The sequence below is a fragment of the Hibiscus syriacus genome, unplaced genomic scaffold (assembly GCF_006381635.1).
Source record: "Hibiscus syriacus cultivar Baekdansim isolate YM2019G1 unplaced genomic scaffold, ASM638163v2 tig00002317_pilon, whole genome shotgun sequence".
NCBI lineage: Eukaryota > Viridiplantae > Streptophyta > Magnoliopsida > Malvales > Malvaceae > Hibiscus > Hibiscus syriacus.
In genome coordinates, this window is record NW_024061925.1 from 516,745 (window position 1) to 536,995 (window position 20,251).

Consider the following 20,251-nt stretch of genomic DNA (forward strand, 5'->3'; position numbering starts at 1 on the left):
GAGAAATAATAAAAAATTACAATTTAACAAAATAAAGTAAATACAAATATAATAAAAAACAAAATATATCGATGCTCGTTTCGCAGCTCATTCCATCTCCATCTATCACTCTCTCCGGCGACATCCGTTCTTATATCCGTTCCTACATCCTTCCCCATCCGGCAACAGGTCTTAGTTTCGCAGCTCGTTTGTTTAGTAAATTAATTTACAACCATGAAATCATCTAATGTTGATCATGTTTGGATAGATTTGTGTTTTGGAGGGTCATGGGAGAATGTTCATGGTGTTTTACAATATATGCCTTTACCCATGAATCTTCAACTAAAACTGTCATTAAAAAAGTTAACTTATGAAACTCTAATGTTACGTGTTTCAAAGAAATTGAATTTAGAGCCCCTAAGTGGATTTAGGCTATCTTATCAGAGGAATGGTAAAGTTTATTTGTTAACCGACAATGAAGATGTTGAACGATTCATTGCTTACATTAGTGTTTCAAGTGATGATGTTACATTGTATGTTGTTGAACCTAGAAGTAGTATTGTTGGGTTAGTAGCTGGTAGTAATCAACTAAGTTTTTCTCAAAACCCACAACCTTTCTCTAATCCAAATCCCAATCAACTTTCAGCACCAAATTCTGGTTTTCGTATTGACCAATTATACGATGATGAGCCAAGAGAAAAAATTGTGAGTACTAGTCAGTATTCAAAATTTGTTCTTGGTCAATACCCGGACTTTGATATTGGTCAATACTCGGATTTTGATGATGTTTCAGAAGAAGAAACAGACCCTGCGTGTAATGATTTGATATTGGTCAATACCCGAATTTTGATGATGAAACAACCGTTGCAGAGGAAGATGTTGTTGATGATAATGAGGAGGAAGTGGAGGCTGTGAATGAACATGTTGAACATCCATTCTGTAATTCATATAATCCTGAAGAAGAAAAAGAAGAAGAAAAAGAAGAAGAAAAAGTCCCCGAAGAAAAGAAAATGCCACGGGAGTATAACTGGAATATGCCAGAATTACTTCAGATACCGGAAGAAGAGTTGGTAAAGAAAGCAGTTGATTGTTACACAAAAGTTATTCGTATCAAGAAAGATGATTGTTTTGATACAAAGGAAGACTTGAAGATAGCTTTGTATACGAAATGTGTGGAAGATGGCTATCAACTAAAAGTTAACAAATCAAGCAAAGATCGTTTTGAAACAAGGTGTATGATTGACAAAAACTGTACGTGGCGTATGATTACAAAGGGGATAAAAGATTGCGAAATGTTTCAAGTAGGACTTTTATTGATAAACATACATGTTCAAGAACCCAAGTTTTTCCTCACCATAGACAGGCAAACAAAAGGTGTTGGGTGGTTTTCTGGCTGAGTTAATGTTTTGAATGGCAGGGTATATCGGGGACATGAAATTATGACTGACATGAATGCTCGGTTCAAGATTAGTATATCATATTCTCAAGCTTAGAGAGCCAAATGTTATGCCTTGGAATTGTTGAGGGGGTCGCCAGAAGCATCGTTTGCCCAACTGCCGGCTTATTGTCACAATTTAAAGCTGAAAAATCCTGGGTCGGTAACTCATATCAAAACAGATAGAGATGGACGCTTTGAGTTGCTGTTTATCGCCATTGGTGCTGCAGTTAGTAAATCAATATAATTCTGTTGACTCATTTCTGTTAGTTACATGCATTTCACATTTAAATGATTATTTCTTGTGTATATTATTTTGTAGATTCGTTCGTTTATTACTTGCATGCGCTTAGTTATTATAGTTGACGGAGCACATTTGAAAGGTCGATACCTTGGAGTAAACTTATTAGCAGTAGCCATGGATGCTAACAATGGGATATTGCCAATAGCTTACGGGGTTGGCAAATCTGAAAACCTCTGATTCATGGACATGGTTTATGGGGCATCTTAAGGATTGCATAGGTCCTATTAGCAATCTGACAATCATATCCGATAGGGCAAACTCAATTGACAACGCTGTTAGAAGGTGTTTCCCAGATGCTTTTCATGGACTTTGTGGTGTTCATTGTATAGAAATCTAAAATCAAGGTCTGCTGTATAAAAAAGCACAAATGGACATACTGGAAGGCTGTAAAAGCTTATCGGGAAGTGGATTTCAATAAGCATATAAACTGTTTAAGATGTTTTGCCTCAGTGTGCTCAAACACTAGAAGATGTCGGGTTTGAAAGATGGTCAAGAGTACATCAACTTGGAGCAAGATATGGTTTCATGACGTCTAATAGTGCAGAATCAATCAACGCTCTAAGTCGTCATTCCCGGAAATTACCCATTACTATGTTAATGGAGTTTTTTCGAGCCTCTATTCAACAGTGGTACTACAAGAAAAGAAACCATGCAGGTATTATTTCTTTGAATTCGTAACTTATCATATATTTTACTAAGTATTATTTATTTAAATTTACAGGAACATTGGAACATCGTGTTACACCATGGACTGAAAAAAGATAACGAAACGTGTTGTGAAGTCAACGTCATGGAGAGTTGAACCATGTTCAAACACTTTGTTTGAAGTACTGGATAATAACTTAAATGGGCTTGTCGATCTAAATGCAAGGACGTGTAGTTGTATGAAATGGCAAACATCTGGTTATCCGTGTGGCCATGTTATAAAAGTTGCTCTTCATCTAAACCAAGATGATTCAAGCACATACGCTATGGATTGCTACACTACAGAAGTATATCGACAGACTTATGCCGAGATTGTCTACCCTATTCCACATCCTTCTGAGTGGGACATACCAGATGACTTACAAACAGTTTTGCCACCAGCCATGGACAGAAGGCTACCTGGCCGACCAAAAAGTCACGATCGTATATCGTCTAAGGGTGAAGAGAAGAAGAGATTGACATGTAGTCGGTGCAAGAAAAGTGGTTATACAAGGTTGACATGTGGATCACCAGTGCCATCACAATCATCTTTTCCTCTACCAAAATATGGATCATCATCAAAATCCAAAGCTCATATAGTGTCAAGAAAAAGGCAATCAAAATCGCAATCATCTTTAAAATCTCAATCACAATTGGCTTCACCTTTTGGGACTGTTAACTTAGGTGATTTTTAAATGCAAACGTTGTATTATGTAGATTTTATGTGTGAACTTTTAACATTTTCAGTTAGGCATGTATTAGTAACTTGAGTTTAAAAATTGCTATGATCTGTTCAGATGTTATCACTTAATAGGCAATCATCTTAATGTCTATCGCAACGCGGAAATTACTATCGCAATGCGAAATGAAAATCGCAACGAGAGAATCGCAATGCGAAATGAAAATCGCAACTCTAATTTCACAATGCGAAATGAAAATCGCAACGAGGGAATCGCAATGCGAAATGAAAATCGCAACGCGAATTTAATTTCGCGTTGCGATTCTCTCGTTGCGATTTTCATTTCGCGTTGCGATTCTCTCGTTGCGATTTTCATTTCGCATTGCGATTGTACTTTTTGCCTTCAACATAATGCAGATTGAAATCAACAAAATCAACCATTACATTTCAATCAATTAAACAAGCACAAATAAGAATTATGTTAACATCAATTAAACAAATCAACTTTTACAAATCACCTTTTACAAATCAATTAAACAATCAAAAAATAAGCAATAATTCTTAGAGAAAACAACACTTCTACTATTGAATCAACTTTTGCAATCATACATCATTTTCACGCAGCTCACTTCTGAGATTAACCTGCATAAACCAAACATTTGCTCAAACAATACTTTCTACACATCTAAAACCTACAAACAACAAATTATTGAATTCTAGGTACTTAACCAAACATTTTCAAACCACAAGCCTATAAACATACCAATTGTTTATGGACATTTTTATAACGCGGATGCAGGTAGGCAACGTCTCGTATATATCGATCTAGCCATATAATGTCGAAACCACAAGCCTACTGCAGCTCTATTTATATCGGTGGGAGGTAGATACTTTATACTTCCTGTGATCAAACGGTTCAACACCAAGCATACGAGAGGACCACAATCCCCTCTGGGTCCTTTCGTTTGTTGTGGTGCGGTCTCGTCTCTGCTAACTGTAATATTGAGCTTCTTTGGCTTCTTGTTTCCAGAACGAGTCCAATAATTTATCGCATCCAAGAATTTATCCAAATAAGAGCTCCATCCCTTAATAATATCTCTTAAATCAGCCAATGATATATAATTTATCATGCTGTCATATACTATTGCCTTAAGGGATGGGATCTGAAGCTCGACGAGAAGCCAATGGTTACGTTCCAAAATAGGGATAAACACCTGCAATCATAAGTAATAATTCATTCATTTGCGCACTTATTTATGAATACCTTTAAACTCAATCTAAAATAAACACTAACCTTATCGACCTCCCACCATGCAGGATAAAGTTTAGCTTGTCCATTGCCCAACGCAAATGATTCATCTCGTTGATTCTTCAAGTGAACGGCATTAAAAGACGTCGGCATAATTGTATATCGTGTATTTCTTTTATTTTCCTTAAGTTTCCTAATTATTAGAAGACGTGACACCCATGCATCGATATGCTGTTTTACAAAAAAAGACATATATTAGTAACTTACATAAATTTACAAAAAATATCAAATTAAATATAAGAAAAATATAAGACTTACCCCTCCATCGAAATAGCCATTATCTTCGACCCCTAATAATACGCCCCACCAAGACCGATCAAGCAACAAATAGATATCATCGTTGAGCTTACATATGTCAGTGAAACACCCCTGGCTTCGCTCATGTAGATAAAAATCAACTGCGATCTTAGCCCAAAGGGTGTTATCCAGAATTGTGTCCGGTAGTTGTTTCCTCTCCACTTCAGATACCGGTATGGTACTGGCCGGTAACTCATACGAGAGCCAACTTGAATCCATCATGTCCGGCACGTCAGAGGGTTTCTCAAGAATCCTACATATGACGCCATGTGAATCGGGCTCTTGAATGGTGGGAGGGACCTCTTCAACGATGACAGTGGCCTCTTGAACGGTGGGAGGGGACTCTCGAGGAATGATAGGGGCCTCTTCAACGATAGGAGTGGACTCTTGAGGGATGACATGCGAGTCGGGCTTCTTCTTGCGGTGTCTTCGTACTATTGGGGTATACGGAGACTTAATAGCACGTGCATGCCGTCTGATGCGTGAACTCTGTCGTGCAAGAAAAACTCGACGTAAAGCATCCACCTTATCGGTCCGCTAAATAATTAAATACAAATATCAGTAAATAAACAGACATGATATTTAAACAGTGAAAACAAAGACAAATATATTTCAAACTTTCAACCAAAAGACAAACAAGACAAATACTAACTTCACAGTGTTAAAGAATACACAGTTTAGCAGAATTGGCAGCAACCGAATAAATTTACTTCAACCAAAAGACAAAACAAAAAGACAAATACTAACTTTACAGTATTAATAAACAATTTAGCAGTATTGGCAGCAACCAAATAAATTTACTAAGCAATCTAAGTGAAATAGTTAATTTAAGTGAAATTACGAGTAAATTTATCATCAAGTTAAATATGGAAAATCTTAAACTTACCTCGTTGCTTAGAGTATGAAACTCATTCTGCAACGATACTACCATCTCACGTAGAGCGGCAACCTCACCACGTAAAGTAGACACCTCTACACGCCATGCACCATCGTTATCGCGTAGAGTACCGATCTCCTCACGCAAGGCATTGACCTCATCACGTAACTCCCTTGACTCATCCCGTGGAGGTGGAGAACAGGGAGATAGAAGTCGTGGCATCTTTGCCGGTCGCCTATCATGAGGTGATGGTGGAGAAGAGGCTCGATGATGTGACGGGATAGGTGATGGCTCTCGTTGTAGAGGTGTATAGTCGGGTCGATCAGGTGATGGCTCTGGGTGAGGTGATGGCTCTCGAAGTGGAGGAAGTGGAGGCTGCTCATCATTCGTGCCATCAAGAAAACGCTGACTAGCTTGCCACCAATCAGTGGCAAGCTCAGCCTCCGTGGGTGTCAGTCTCATTAATGGAATGTTGGCCTCCTAAAAATATAAAAACTCAAACAAAGTTAAACGTCTACTATTAATAACTTGTTTATATATGATAGTATTTGTGTTAACTTACATTATTTATTGTCGCATATGGTATTAAGTCTTCCCAATCCAACAGACGTTTCCTCTTCCAGGAAATAGCCCTGGGAATATCATTTGAAGTTTTATTGCATATGTCTTCATGGCGGGAAAGGCCTCGAATATCCAAATCTACAAACAATATAATAACAAACATTAGTAATTGTTAAATAATTAATTATAATTTTGAAAACATTATATAGAAATTCTTACCTTAAAGGCCCAAACAAAGCCTGACAAAGTGTATTTCGACCCATCGCCCCGCAAACTTTTGCGGTCATCAAAGGCAGACGACAACTTAGTCCAGGTAGCTTTCCATATATACGAATCCCACGGAAACAGATTCCATGCATTTAGGTCCTCTACCAATAATATTAGCTCCTGAGGAATAGGTTGTCTGGCCTCTCTGCCTAAAAAGCCGGCATACAAAAGTAGTAGAAGGCATACTCGGACAACATCGACGTCATTCATCCGAGTAAAATCATCTTTCTTATTAAACAATTTTTTCATATCGTCGACGTGTAAGTTCGGCTTCTCTATTGACTCATCAGGAAAAACCCTGGATAACCATGATGGGCGGGTGATATGACGAGTGTACCGGCCTACATCATCGTGTCCGAATCGTAGACCAGTGATTAAGCAGAACTCCTTCCGCCCAAAACAAGTTTATGCCGGTGGAAAATGAAACCATATCTCTTCCTCACCACGTTGTATACTGTCGGGTAGATAGCTAGTCATGGTCTGAAGCCACAAATGGGTCAAATTAGCATCTCCACCTGGATGCTGTACTTTCAGCCATGGCCAGAAGCAGGTTTCCTCAAACAATTTTCTTTGTGCAGGTGAAAGCTTCGAAGCAATTGTAGTGGCTAGGCTAACTTTATTCCTTAATGTCAATGAAGCCGAAAAAAATTTCTACAAAAACAATAAACATACCAAGTTAGATATACCAAAAACTACACTGTCAAGATATACCAAAAATAATAAACATAAATAGTAGTTTATTCTTGAAACTAAAATTTGCAACACTGTTTTGTCTTTTGGTTGAAATGAAAATCGCAACGAGATAATGAGAATCGCAACGCGGAAATGACTATCGCAACGAGAGAATCACAACGCGAAATGACTATCGCAACGCGAAATGAAAATCGCAACGCGAAATGAAAATTGCAACGAGAGAATCGCAACGCGAAATGAAAATCGCAATGCGATTTTGGTTTCGCGTTGCGATTTTTATTTCGCGTTGCGATTCTCTCGTTGCGATAGTTATTTCCGCGTTACGATTTTCATTCTCGAAACTATTCTTCTTCTGCATTACTTCAACCAAAAGACAAAACAAAGACAAATACTAACTTCACAGGCTAAACAGTTTAGCAGTATTGGCAGCAATCGAATGAATTTAATAAGAAATCTAAGTGAAATGGTTAATCTATTATTGAAATTACCAGTAAACTTATCATCAATCTCAATATGAAAAACCTAAAATAATGCAAAAATTTCAAAATAAAAATAAAACAAAACTAACCCTCGGAGGTTGATTTTCCATTTCTGAATGATTGTGAGGAATTTTTGACTGTGAATGGTTGTGAGGGATTTCGCCGGCGATGGGGACGGAAATCTTCGGAGATGGGGACGGATTTCGCCGTAGAGAGTGAGAGATGGAGATGGGACTGAGTGTTGTGATTTTAGGTTTGAGGTTATGAGTTGCGATTACTGTGGACGGTTCAGTTTCCGATTTATTAAGAAAAAATTCGTGTTTGGAATTTGAAAAAAAATACGCGTTAATACGAATGGCGCTATGTAAATCGCATTGCGATAGTAAGATTCGCATTGCAATTTACGTATTCGCGTTGCGATTTTCCTAATTCGCATTGCGATTTACTTATTCGTATTGCGAATTGGGAAAATCACAATGCGAAATTGAAAAATCGCATTGCGATAGTCATAATCGCGTTGCGAATTAGGAAAATTGCATTGCGATAGTCAGTATCGCATTGCGATTTTCCAAATTCGCATTACGATTTACTTATTCGTATTGCGAATTGGGAAAATCACAATGCGAAATTGAAAAATCGCATTGCGATAGTCATAATCGCGTTGCGAATCTGTAAACTGATTTGCGATAATGGAGATCGCGTTGCGAATTAGCGATCGCATTGCGATTTTGTTGGTCATTTTGACAAATCCGGAAAAAGTTGATTAAAATCGTATATTATATGGGATTTTTGGTCACTGAGATTATTTTCTCTTTAGTTATTACCAGTGGCATTCCTTTCAAGGGTCTTTCTTCCAAATATCTCGACGGTTTAAAGAAGCTCCCATATATTTCAGACCATTTCTTGAGACTCGAATAGATATGGTTCGACCCGACTGTGTCGGCACAGAACATGATACCACCGCTGCAACCGAAAAGCAATTTTCGTAAGAGGAGGCCATTAAATCGAAAGTGATAGTTCTGTAGGGAAGCAGCAAGTTCATTTTCTGGCATATTCAGTAGTGACTGGTAATAGAAACTGCAACGGCTGAAAGAAATAAACAGTTGGATGCAGAATGCCAGATCTTTTAGCAGTTGAAAATGGAACAATTAAACTCTGCAGATATTAGAGGCTATTCTCGAATTCAAGTAGCAGACTAAAAATCGCCGGTAAAGAAGTTACCGGTAAGACGGGAAGCTCATTCCTAGTACAGATGAAACATCAAGGTCCGATGCTCGAGCAAGGACACCCTCGTCCAAAACACGACATGCCTCGTTAACTGCTGGAAACAATACCATCTCAGTAATTTCTTCATCTGCAACTGAAATAGGCTGTCGAATGAAATCCGACCAAAAAATATATCAGCTAACAATGGAAGATATAGTGTCTTTTGTTCTTAACTCAGTCACATACGAGACTAAATACCTTTCCACCAGGCATAATATTCATAAGCTTTCTAGATTCATCAACAATAGGTAGCACCGAAGGATCAGGTACTGGCTTGCTTCCCTTTTTGTGAAAATAAAATCCTTTCCCATTGCTTTTGCCTAAAACGCCATAGAACAGCAACGATTTGAAATGCTAGACAATAGAAAGGTATCCCTGAACATGAACTGGAAGCAGAATCAAAATACCATTTTACCGTTTTGTCTGTCTTTCAACATAAGTTCAGGCAACGGAGACATGAATATTCAATCAGGGAACGCATTTGCATATAGTTTCCCAGCTGCCTTGCCTAGTCTATATCCACCCAAGTCCTGAAGCCTGCAGGTATTGCCAATGAAGGCATTTCTAAATGAATTGATTCAAAATGGAGCTTCCTAAGTAATCATGCATGGCATAAGTAACATAAAATTACACTTGTGGTAGCACGTGGATTTGTACAACTCGATGTTTCTATTATCATGAAAAAATCATAGTTACCATTTCTATATGGACTTTTATGTAGTGTTTACTTCCATTTCCCCCATTTTCTATCTCAAATAAGAAATTGTCTGTGAAGCAATACACATCAAACTCAAGTCATGTAGAATGCTTTGGGCTTGGGAAGAAACATACTGGAATGGACCCAAAGGAAAACCAAAGTTCCTGATCGCTCTGTCAATTCCGAGCAAGTCCACTCCAAGATGCACCAAAAGTTGCGGAGCTTGCATGTAGGGGAAGAATGTTCGATTAACAGCAAAGCCGGTGCAGTTACGTACAACAATGGGAACTTTCTTTATTATCTTCCCAACTGTTAGGAGATCCAGAATAACTTGTGGGGAAGTTTTCTCTGTTCGTATAATCTCCAGGAGAGGCATTATATGAGCAGGACTGTTCATCAGAGAGGCATAAAAAAAAGGCGCAATCCATATAAACAAAGTGGTCAAAAAATCGATAATACAAAAATATTTTTGCGTGCATCCAACAAAATAAAGTTCATTCGAGTAAACAGCAGCATATGCTTCCTCTAAACCAGATGATTGTGAACGTGATAAGGCTAGCCCAAGAGAAATTCATGTTAAAACAATTCATTTTATGTAATACATATGTTGGGTTATTATGATGGTAATAATAAAAACATTAGTATACAAATAAAACAAGTTTCACAACCTGAAAAAATGAGCCCCTATGATACGATCTTGTGAGTTGGTCTTTTCTCCAATTACATTAAGGTCAATGGTGGATGTATTTGAGGCCAAAATGCAGCAAGAAGAGCAGACCACCTCGAGGTTGCTAAATATTCCTTGTTTCAATGGCACGTCCTCAATAACTGACTGCAAGAGGAATAACTGAAGCAAACGAGTTAATCCAGTACAGATTATCAGGTACAAATGCATCTTATATTTCTAAATCCTCTGATATCATAAAAAACCAAAGTTACTGAGTAAAAATTGATAAACAAAAAGTTCGCACGGTTTAAACTTCAATTAGTTCATCTTTATTCTAACTCAAATTTCTGAACGGACCATGTTCTGTTAAAAGATAGACGGTTCCAGGTTGGTTTTGCTACTTCTGATGCTAATCCTATGTGGACTGGCTTGCTGGAAATGCTAGAGAACATCACTTATTGACAATCTTTTCCTGATAGTTTGAAGACTCTGGTTGACAATGGCTGCTTGGGAAAACAATCACCTAGTTTCAAATTTTAGTGAACTACACCCTTCTATAGACTAAAAATAGAAAATTCCTACGTTATTCGGGCTCGTGTATCACCTTCGGGAACGAGTATTTTTCCCCCTAAGATTTTATACACACATGTATTTGTAGGGCGTAGTTCACTACAATTTGGCCAACTTGAGATATCTGAAACACCAATTTACCAAAGAGACAAAAACAACCAAGATTTGGAGGTGCTAAATTTCAACAACTTGATGACGAAAGACCCCACCTCTATGACCATATCCAGTTCCTTAAATTCTGAATAATCGGAAACTCCTTTGAGCAAAGAAAGGCTTGTCTCGCCTTATCCTTCGTCACTTTCCTCTAGTCACTAAGCCTTCAATAGTTGCTGCCAACAAAAAGGAAAAACACATGTAAGTTGTAACACTAGCGAAAATTCAAGTCATAATACCGTTTCAGTATTTCAACCCTCCAACAAACCTTTTGCAAAGAGTTATATTCAAATATTATAATTTCCTTAAAACATTATTATTCACAAGAGAGCAAATAATGTATTAACGGAATATCCACCTTCTACTGATTTTATTCCTTTTAGAAGGTATTCAGAGCTGATTTCCTTGAGATAAACAATTATGTTGCCGAGGATAAGAGATGCAGCAATGCCCGAGCCCATAATGCCTCCAACTATAATACCAACTTTCTTTACATGCTTTGGTTTTAGACCTATATCAGTAATGTTTGGAACCTGAAAAAGAAGCAATTCATAGAAACGGATGACAATGCATCAAGAACAGTGGTTTTAGAATTCATTCAAACCAGCATTCAACCCTAAATCATTGCAAGATGGAATCAAGGAGATCATTGATTCTAAGAATCATTAGGTACCTTTGCTGTAGAACGTTGGGAAAAAAATAGATAAGTAAGAGCTTTTGTAGTGTTTGACTTAACTATCTCTTTGGACACTGAAGCCTCCTGTTACAACAAGAATGTATATGAATATATTACAATCCAGTTGTTGCAAACAAATTAACTAGAAGATCATATGAGAGGAAATAATGAAAATTGAAATGTATCCCTGAACATAACAAACTGTAGTGGGAATAAACGTTCTTGCTAGGATAGTCAGCTTATTGTTATTAGCATTAAGAAACGGCATAAGATGTCAATGTAGCATATCCCGTGAATAAAAAGGTTCTGAAAAGAAATACCTTTAGAAGCCCTTTATATCCTCCATGGAGAATGCCCTCCTCGACTAAATCAAGACGTGCAAGGTGATGAGGAATATTCGGAGAGGTTCTTTTGGCTTGCTCTCTAGCAGTTCTTTAAAACCCCTGTGCTTCAGACAGGGATCCTATTTTGTCAGTTCTATGGAGAGAACGTACCCATGGTTTACGTCTATCGGCAATTTCTAAAGCGAATAGTCGAGATGCTCTCACTAACTCTTCAGAGGGTGCTATGTCATCAACAAGACCTAGCGACATTCCTTCATCAGACAATACCGGTTTGGAAAACTGTAAAGAGATCAGATATGTATTGAATTAGATTTAATGGAAAAGATAATTGGCTAGAAGAGTCATGTAACCAATCAAAATTATTTCAGGGAAAGAAGCATGGATGTCAAAGCATATAAATCAGATTAAGGTGTCTTATTAAAAGGAAAAGATGGTGGTTTTGTTCCGCCATAGCTTACTTCCCGCAGTGTGTTTTATAATCATTCTACCAGAACCATTGAGCAAAATTAAATCCAGTGGGAAATGGGTGATAATTCAAAGATTTTATCATTTAAAGACATCATGCACCGGAACTAAGTATATTCTTCAAAGTTCAAATCAGTCCAGTCATCCAGTAAAAGGACTACATGATGCCTCTAACCAAGCAAAAGACATCAATGAAATGAAATTAGGGAATCAAGACCATGATTTTTTTTAATATGACGATCAATAACCATAATATTTCTCTGCTCTACCAGTAACAGTCTTGCTCTTACCAGCATCATTTCAACAGCCTTAGATACCCCAACAAGCCTTAGGAGACGTTGCGTACCTTAAAATACAACCATGTTATGGATTCAGTGCATGTTTATAAATCTCACCTCCCCAAAAAAAGCACATACCGCCAGAAGAAAAATGCAAGTTTCGAGTAAGCTGTCGTACCTCCAAGCCCAGGAATCACCCCAAGCGTCAACTCTGGAAACCTAATTGAGTTTTTGGAGCAGCAATTCGGGCATGGCAAGCCTGAATGAGATGCCAATGGAATCAGACAATTCTGCTATGACTCTGACAATCAAAGTGGCTAACAATAGAAGTTAATCACAGCTGTTTCTCAGCAGAAAATACAAGCCATTGTCAATTCTAAGCCACCTCCAAGAGCCAATCCTTCAACAGCTGCAACAACAGGCTTCTTGCAATCTAGATTATGGAAGACCAGCATAGAAAGAGTCAAGATTACTTTAGATCAATTTTGGGTAATTGCAAATAATCAATTTATCGTGCAGGTATTACTAAATATTGAGTAATCAATAACATGAATATCAAGAAAATATTATTGCTCTAATTTTCATTCATAGCTCATACAGCACTTATATAATACTCACTTACAACCGTCTAACTACTTAGCTAACAACTAACAATCATCAGTTATAACAAGCTATAACTGCTTACACATCATCACACTGCAGCTGCACATATACTCCAGCAGTTCAACTACACTCAATATTCTCCCTACTTTTACCTTCTCCTCCAAGAAACGATTGAACACAAACCTTTGCTCGGAACACTTCAAACTATGCTGTAGACAATGGCTTAGTCAGGCTATCTGCTACTTGATGACTGCCTGGAACATAATTGACCACAATCTGCTGAGCAACAACCTTCTCTCTAACAAAATGAACATCTAACTCAACATGCTTAGTCTTAGCATGATACACTGGATTTGCAGTAACAGCCACTGCACTATTATTATCACACCATATGACCGGTGTTTTGGACTGAACAATCCCCATATCTGTGAGCAGGGTACTAATCCAAGTTGTTTCAACAGTAACATCGGCTACACTCCTATACTCAGCCTCCATGGTTGACCTAGAGACAACTTTCTGTTTCTTAGAGCTCCACATGACCAAGTTTTCGCCAACAAAAACACAATTACCTGAAACAAACTTTCGATCATCTATATTGCCAGCCCAATTTGCATCTGCAAAGGCCACAACATGCAGCCCTACCACAGACGGTGTTATAACTAACCCATGATTAAGCGTGCCAACCAAATATCTTAAAATTCGATTGACTGCTACCAAATGGCCACGCCTAGGTGCATGCATATATTGCGCCACCTTTTTTACACTAAATGAGATATCAGGGCGTGTGTGACAGGCATACAAAAGCGCTCCCACTATAATGCGATACTCATATGCGTCAGCCAACAAATCCCCAGCATCATCTTGTGTAAGCCTCGATGTAACTAGCATAGACGTAGAGGTAACTCCTGCATTATGCATGTTGGTCTTCATCAGCAGCTCCATGATGAACTTTCGCTGACTAAGAACCAATGTTTCACCAACACGACGAACCTCAATCCCAAGAAAGTAGTTTAGTTCTCCAAGATCTTTTAGCGCAAACTCTGCTCCCAAAAGCTTTACAATATCTTCAATCTGCTCGTTTGATTCTCCTGTAATTATTATATCATCTACATAAACAAGCATGTATACATAACTGCTATGAACACATTTAACAAACAAAGAAGTGTCTGCGTTGGATTCCTTGAATCCAATATTGACTAAACACTGCTTTAACTTATTGTGCCAGCTCCGAGGTGCCTACCTCAGGCCATACAACGCTTTTTGGAGCTTGCACACTAGTGATACACCATCAACAGTTCTTTGTTTAAACTCAGGCGACTGCTGCATATATACATCTTCACTCAATTCTCCATGTAAGAAGGCATTGTTTACATCAATTTGCCGTAGTTGCCACCCCTTAGTCACTGCTAGAGCCAAAACGACATTCACCGTGGTGAATTTGACCACTGGACTGAATGTCTCAGTAAAATTGTGACCTGGAAATTGAGAATACCCTTTGGCTACAAGCCGACCCTTATACCGATCGATAGAGCCATTAGGGTTCTTCTTCAGTTTGAAGAGCCACTTACACCCTACTGCTGATCGTCCCTCAGGTAGGGGCACGAGAGACTAGGTGCCATTCTTTTGCAAAGCTTCAAGCTCATCATACACATCGTTCCTCTAATGGGGTGATTGAAGAGCTTCATGAACATTAGCAGGCTCCATAGTAGCATAAGCAACCGAGTATACTTTAGGTTTGTAGATTCCATGCTTACTTCTGGTCATCATGGGATGACAACTTACCACTGTCCCTTCACCACCTTGCTCACTAAGCTCCACAAAACTTTGTGCACGGGGTTCTCCACTACTTGGTCCACCAAGCTGGTCATGGCTGTGTCTACTAAGCTCACCATTATCTTAACTGCTAGATTGCTCCCTGTGCTCACTCATGTTTGTTACCTCGCAACTTTCCACAACAACATCATTGGTAGTAGCAACATGACTTCCCACACTCAACGACGGGTTCGAGCATTCTTCTATATTGAGAGACGCACCTCCTGCCACTTCAGTTCCAACATCACGTGGCTCAATATTACTTGTAGCACTTAATTTGCCAACATCAGTGATGATCTCAATGGCACTAGATTTTGAAGCAGCAACCTTTGGTGTTATGCGAGATGCTGTACCACCTGTAAAAGGAAACACTGATTCATCAAATACAACATGCTGAGATATGTAAATTTTTCCATTCTCGGCTAGACACATGTAGCCCTTGTGTTAGGGACTGTAACCGAGAAACGTGCATGGCTTAGACCTAAACTCCATCTTATGTTATTGAAAAGCTCGCAGGTGTGGAAAACACTTGCAACCAAAGATTCTCATGAATCTATAATCTGGTTTCCTTCCCCACAACTTCTCGAGTGGAGACACCCCATCCAGAACATTTGTTGGAAGCCGATTAATTAGATACACTGCACTAACAACAACATAGTACCAATATTGTAAAGGGATAGTAGCCTGTGCTAGAAGAACTAGTGCAAGCTCTACAATATGTCGATGCTTCCTCTCAACCACTCCATTCTGTTCAGTTGTATGTGGGCAAGCTACTCGGTGTGATATCCCATCCTTGATTAAGACTGACGAGAGGCTTCGATACTCACCACCCCAGTCACTCTGTACAGCTTTAATGGTGACACCAAACTGAGTCAGCACCATTTGCTAAAACAGCTTGAAGACGTGTATGGCTTGTGACCGATCCTTCAGAAAATACACCCAAGAGTGTCTAGAATACGCATCAACAAAGGACAAGTAATACCGAAAACCATTAGACACCACATTTGATGGACCCCAAATGTCAGTAAACACCAGCTCGAAGGGTAAACTATACAACGTAGAAGAATTCGAGAATGGGAGTTTATGACTTTTGCCAACACAACAAGCTTCACAAACTTTATTCATTTCTTTGGAAACTTTTACACCAATTGTTTTACATACATTTGCAATGGTATTATAGGTAGCATGACCTAGTCGTCGATGCCACAAAGTAAACTCATCGACTGCAACAATTGAATTGGTTAAGGCATTACCACAAGCACCTGACCATTGTTCATCTGAGAAGACATACAACCCTCCTTCAACATGACCACGCAGCAACACTTCTTTTGTGTTTACATCACGAACACAACACCCTCGATCATAGAACTCAAAAAACACACCATTATCCCTAGCAAACTTGGACACCGAGAGAAGGTTCTGTGTTATGCTAGGCACATGCAGTAAATCGTTTAATAGTAAAGATCTAGATTGTGTCATTAACATTCCATCACCAACCATATTAACACGTAGGGAGACACCATTACCAACAGTTAGCTTACCTGGGCCACCATGCTATGGTCTACGAGTTATGTTACCAGAATTGGGCGTCACGTGATGAGTGGCTCCAGAATCCAGCACCCACTGTTCTTGTGTAGACCCAACAGATGAATAAGCTTGAGGGGAATTTTCTGAGGTTAGCTGACTGCGAGTCCCATTCAAACAGCAATCACACCCAGTGAAATCAGCCTTGTCATAGGTAGCATTGTTAGCATTGGCAATGTCTTCTGTATACTGATAACGACCAATATTAGTGTTAACAAATATGAAAATCTTCATCAAACCGATGCCAACACCTGTCAACAAGGTGCCCAGGCTTCCCACACAACTGGAAATGCAGCTGTGTTCGGCCACGACCTCGACCGCCTCGTCCACCAGTCCTTCCACCATAATACGAATAATGCTGCGAGCGATGGCCATACGAGTTATAGCTTGTTTTAACAGCACCCAACCCCCGAGCTGTGTGAGAACTTGCCATTGCTAATTCTTCTTGAGTTGAAAACCCAGCCAACTGTGTTTCAGCATCAATCAAGATCGTGCTTACCTTTTCTAGAGAGATGGAGTCACCACTGGTAGTTATTACTGCCATAAATGGTTGATATTCTTTAGGCAACCCTTTTAATATGCTCGCAATGTGACCAACCGTGGAAACATCACTTCCACAAGAGACTAGAGCATCACAAGTTTCTTTAACCCGAGCCAGGTAAGCACGCATGCTATCTTCACCTTTCTTGAGAGACTGTAGTTTACAATGAAGGTTAATCACTGTTGTGGACGACCTTGTGGCAAATATTTGCAGCAGTGTATTCCAGACTTCAGATGCAGTCTCTGCTCCTACAAATTGAGAGAGTAAGTGCGGGCTTATAGTCGACAATAGCCATGATGCTAACGCACTATCCTGGGCTATGAAATCTTCATAGGCTTCATTCGACACTAGTGATCCGTCCTCAGCAGTCAAGAACTCAGATGGAGGCTTCATCGCACCAGTAAGTAGTCGTTCAAGTCGATGGCTCCTTACTGTGAGAAGCACTTGTTGTTTCCAAAGCAAGAAATTTACTTCATCAAGTAAAACGTTGATCTTCTTATTTGTGAACATCTTGATGTGGCTTGAAAGGATGAAATTATCACTAGCAGCCATAGAACTGAGATCTAACAAACTCAGCAGTTATTCTTGCAGCAGAAGCATATCCTCCGGATCTTGTGGCGATTGATACCATATTGAGTAATCAATAACATGAATATCAAGAAAATATTATTGCTCTAATTTTCATTCATAGCTCATACAACACTTATATAATACTCACTTACAACCGTCTAACTACTTAGCTAACAACTAACAATCATCACTTATAACAAACTATAACTGCTTACACATCATCACACTGCAGCTGAACATATACTCCAGCAGCTCAACTACACTCAATACTAAAGATATTATGTAATAAGTCAGTAGTTAAACCCTGGCAGGTTTTATCAGTTTATTCCATATTCCTGATCTGAAGTTTTTAGAAAGTTTTTGCATAATATCTGAAACGATGAATGTCATCAAATATGTTATTCTTGGCATATGTATTTCTACCAATCAGGTAATAATTTTATACCAGAAGGTAGTTTCCTAGAGTGTACTACAGCCTTCTTTGTTCAGAAGCTGACATAATATCAGATACAATGGATTTTATTTCAGTTCTTCGTGCATGGCAACATGGATATGGTGAATCCAAAGTATTACAGTCAGGAAACCATTAAGATTATTGCCAAGTAAGCACCTTCTATAATGTTGACAACGAGATCAATTGATGCATTCGGTTCACCCGAAGTATCACCTGTCATTCAAACATCAATGAAGCATGCATTAGTACTTTCAGAAAAATACAGAAAACTTGTAAACAACCAACAACAAGAACTCATACCGCTTTGATTCTTAAAAGCATTGATGTCAAAACCCCCACCCTTGCCTTCAATTACCATGAAAATGCAAAGAATCAGCAAGAAATTTCCAGTATTAAAAGTAACTTTGCTATCTGTTAGGTATGGCTCATAAATATATATACCAGTAAAGAGGACAGGAGATGGAGCGAAGTGAACATCAACTGTCCTTACAAAGAAAGTCTCGTTGTGGGGTTACAAATTATGTGGGTTGGGGGTGCGGGGGCGTAGCCCCTGCGGTACGGTACAGGGTTAATTTTGTAATTATGTACCAGGGTTTTCTATTATAAATAGAGATGTAACCTAGACCTAAAATATCATTGAATAAAATTCTAGCGCCGCCTAGGCTCCGAGGACGTAAGCACATTGCCGAACCTCGTAAAATTCTCGTGTTCTTTCGTTTTCTTTACCCGTTTTCGTCAACACTATCATTCTCTCTCTTAAAACAAATAATTGAAAACTATAATTTGAAATAATCAGTCTCATAACTTAAATTCAAACTCCAAATCCTCTTAAGTTGGCTTTTAATCCGGTGCTCAATCATAAATAACATAATTTCTTTTGAAAAGGGAAAATATTAATCAAACGATTAAACAATAAACCAATAACCAATTCCTCAGCTAAAATAAACTTTAAAAATTTAAATCATCAAATCATATGCCACTGGCTTCAATAAAAACTACACTGAGAAATAATATCAAACGAAAAAGGAAAAATGAATATTCACCAGGATCAAACTCCAAAACTCAACGGTCAACACAATAGCTCTGACATCACTTCTCCTAGTCGTTTATGATATTCAAGGGAGTATTAGAGATGGAAACGAGAGCGACACCATCGTTTCCGACCTCCATTGTCCCTGACTCATTGCCATGGCCAAAGCTTTTTCTGCAGCTTACTTTTTAAATAATAGTTTTCTTCTTCAAATATATATAACACACACCTATTAAAGAAATGCTCCACTGACGTACATGCTCCTTTGATTTAAGTCCAAGTCTGCTTTGGGGAAAAAAAGTTGATCGAGTATTTCTTTAGGTGGCGTTTGGTTCGTAAAAATTCCTTGAAATTTAGAGAATTGGAATTCAATTCTATCACTTTCTCATGTTTGATTCTAATTTTTAAAGGGAATTGAAATCCCTCATGACTTCAATTCTCTATTAAATAAGATAAATGAATTTCATCCATTCTATAATGTAATTTAATTCTGAATTGAAATTTGACCATACTATCCTCATCAATCTTTTGGTAATTTATTCATATATTAAATAAAAATATTTTTATATTATTTCGAGTCGGTTTCTAATTCATATATTCGGGTCAGGTCGGGTGAAACTTTATTTTTGGTCGGGTTGGGTCGGTTTTTTTAAGTGTGATATTCGGGTCGGGTCGGGTCGAGTACGAGTTTAAGGTGAAAAATACTCAACCCGACCCGACCCGACCCGAATATATATATAATTTTACCTTATATATTTAGGAATAATTATAATAATACCCCTATATATATAATTTTTTTCCAATTAAGTCACTGTTTTTATTGAATAAAAATAAATTTTTTATTATTTCGGGTCGGGTGAAACTTTATTTTGGTCAGGTCGGGTTGGTTTTTTTTAAGTGTGATATTCGGGTCGGGTCGGGTTCAGGTTTAGGGTGAAAATACCCGACCCGACCCAAAAAATATATAATTTTACCTT

At 38.4% G+C, this 20,251-nt stretch overlaps 1 pseudogene; it reads right to left on the minus strand.

Moving 5' to 3' along the window:
- Positions 1–526: 526 nt before the first annotated feature.
- Positions 527–18,636, minus strand: LOC120144262 (annotated as a pseudogene).
- Between the last annotated feature and the right edge of the window lie 1,615 nt (positions 18,637–20,251).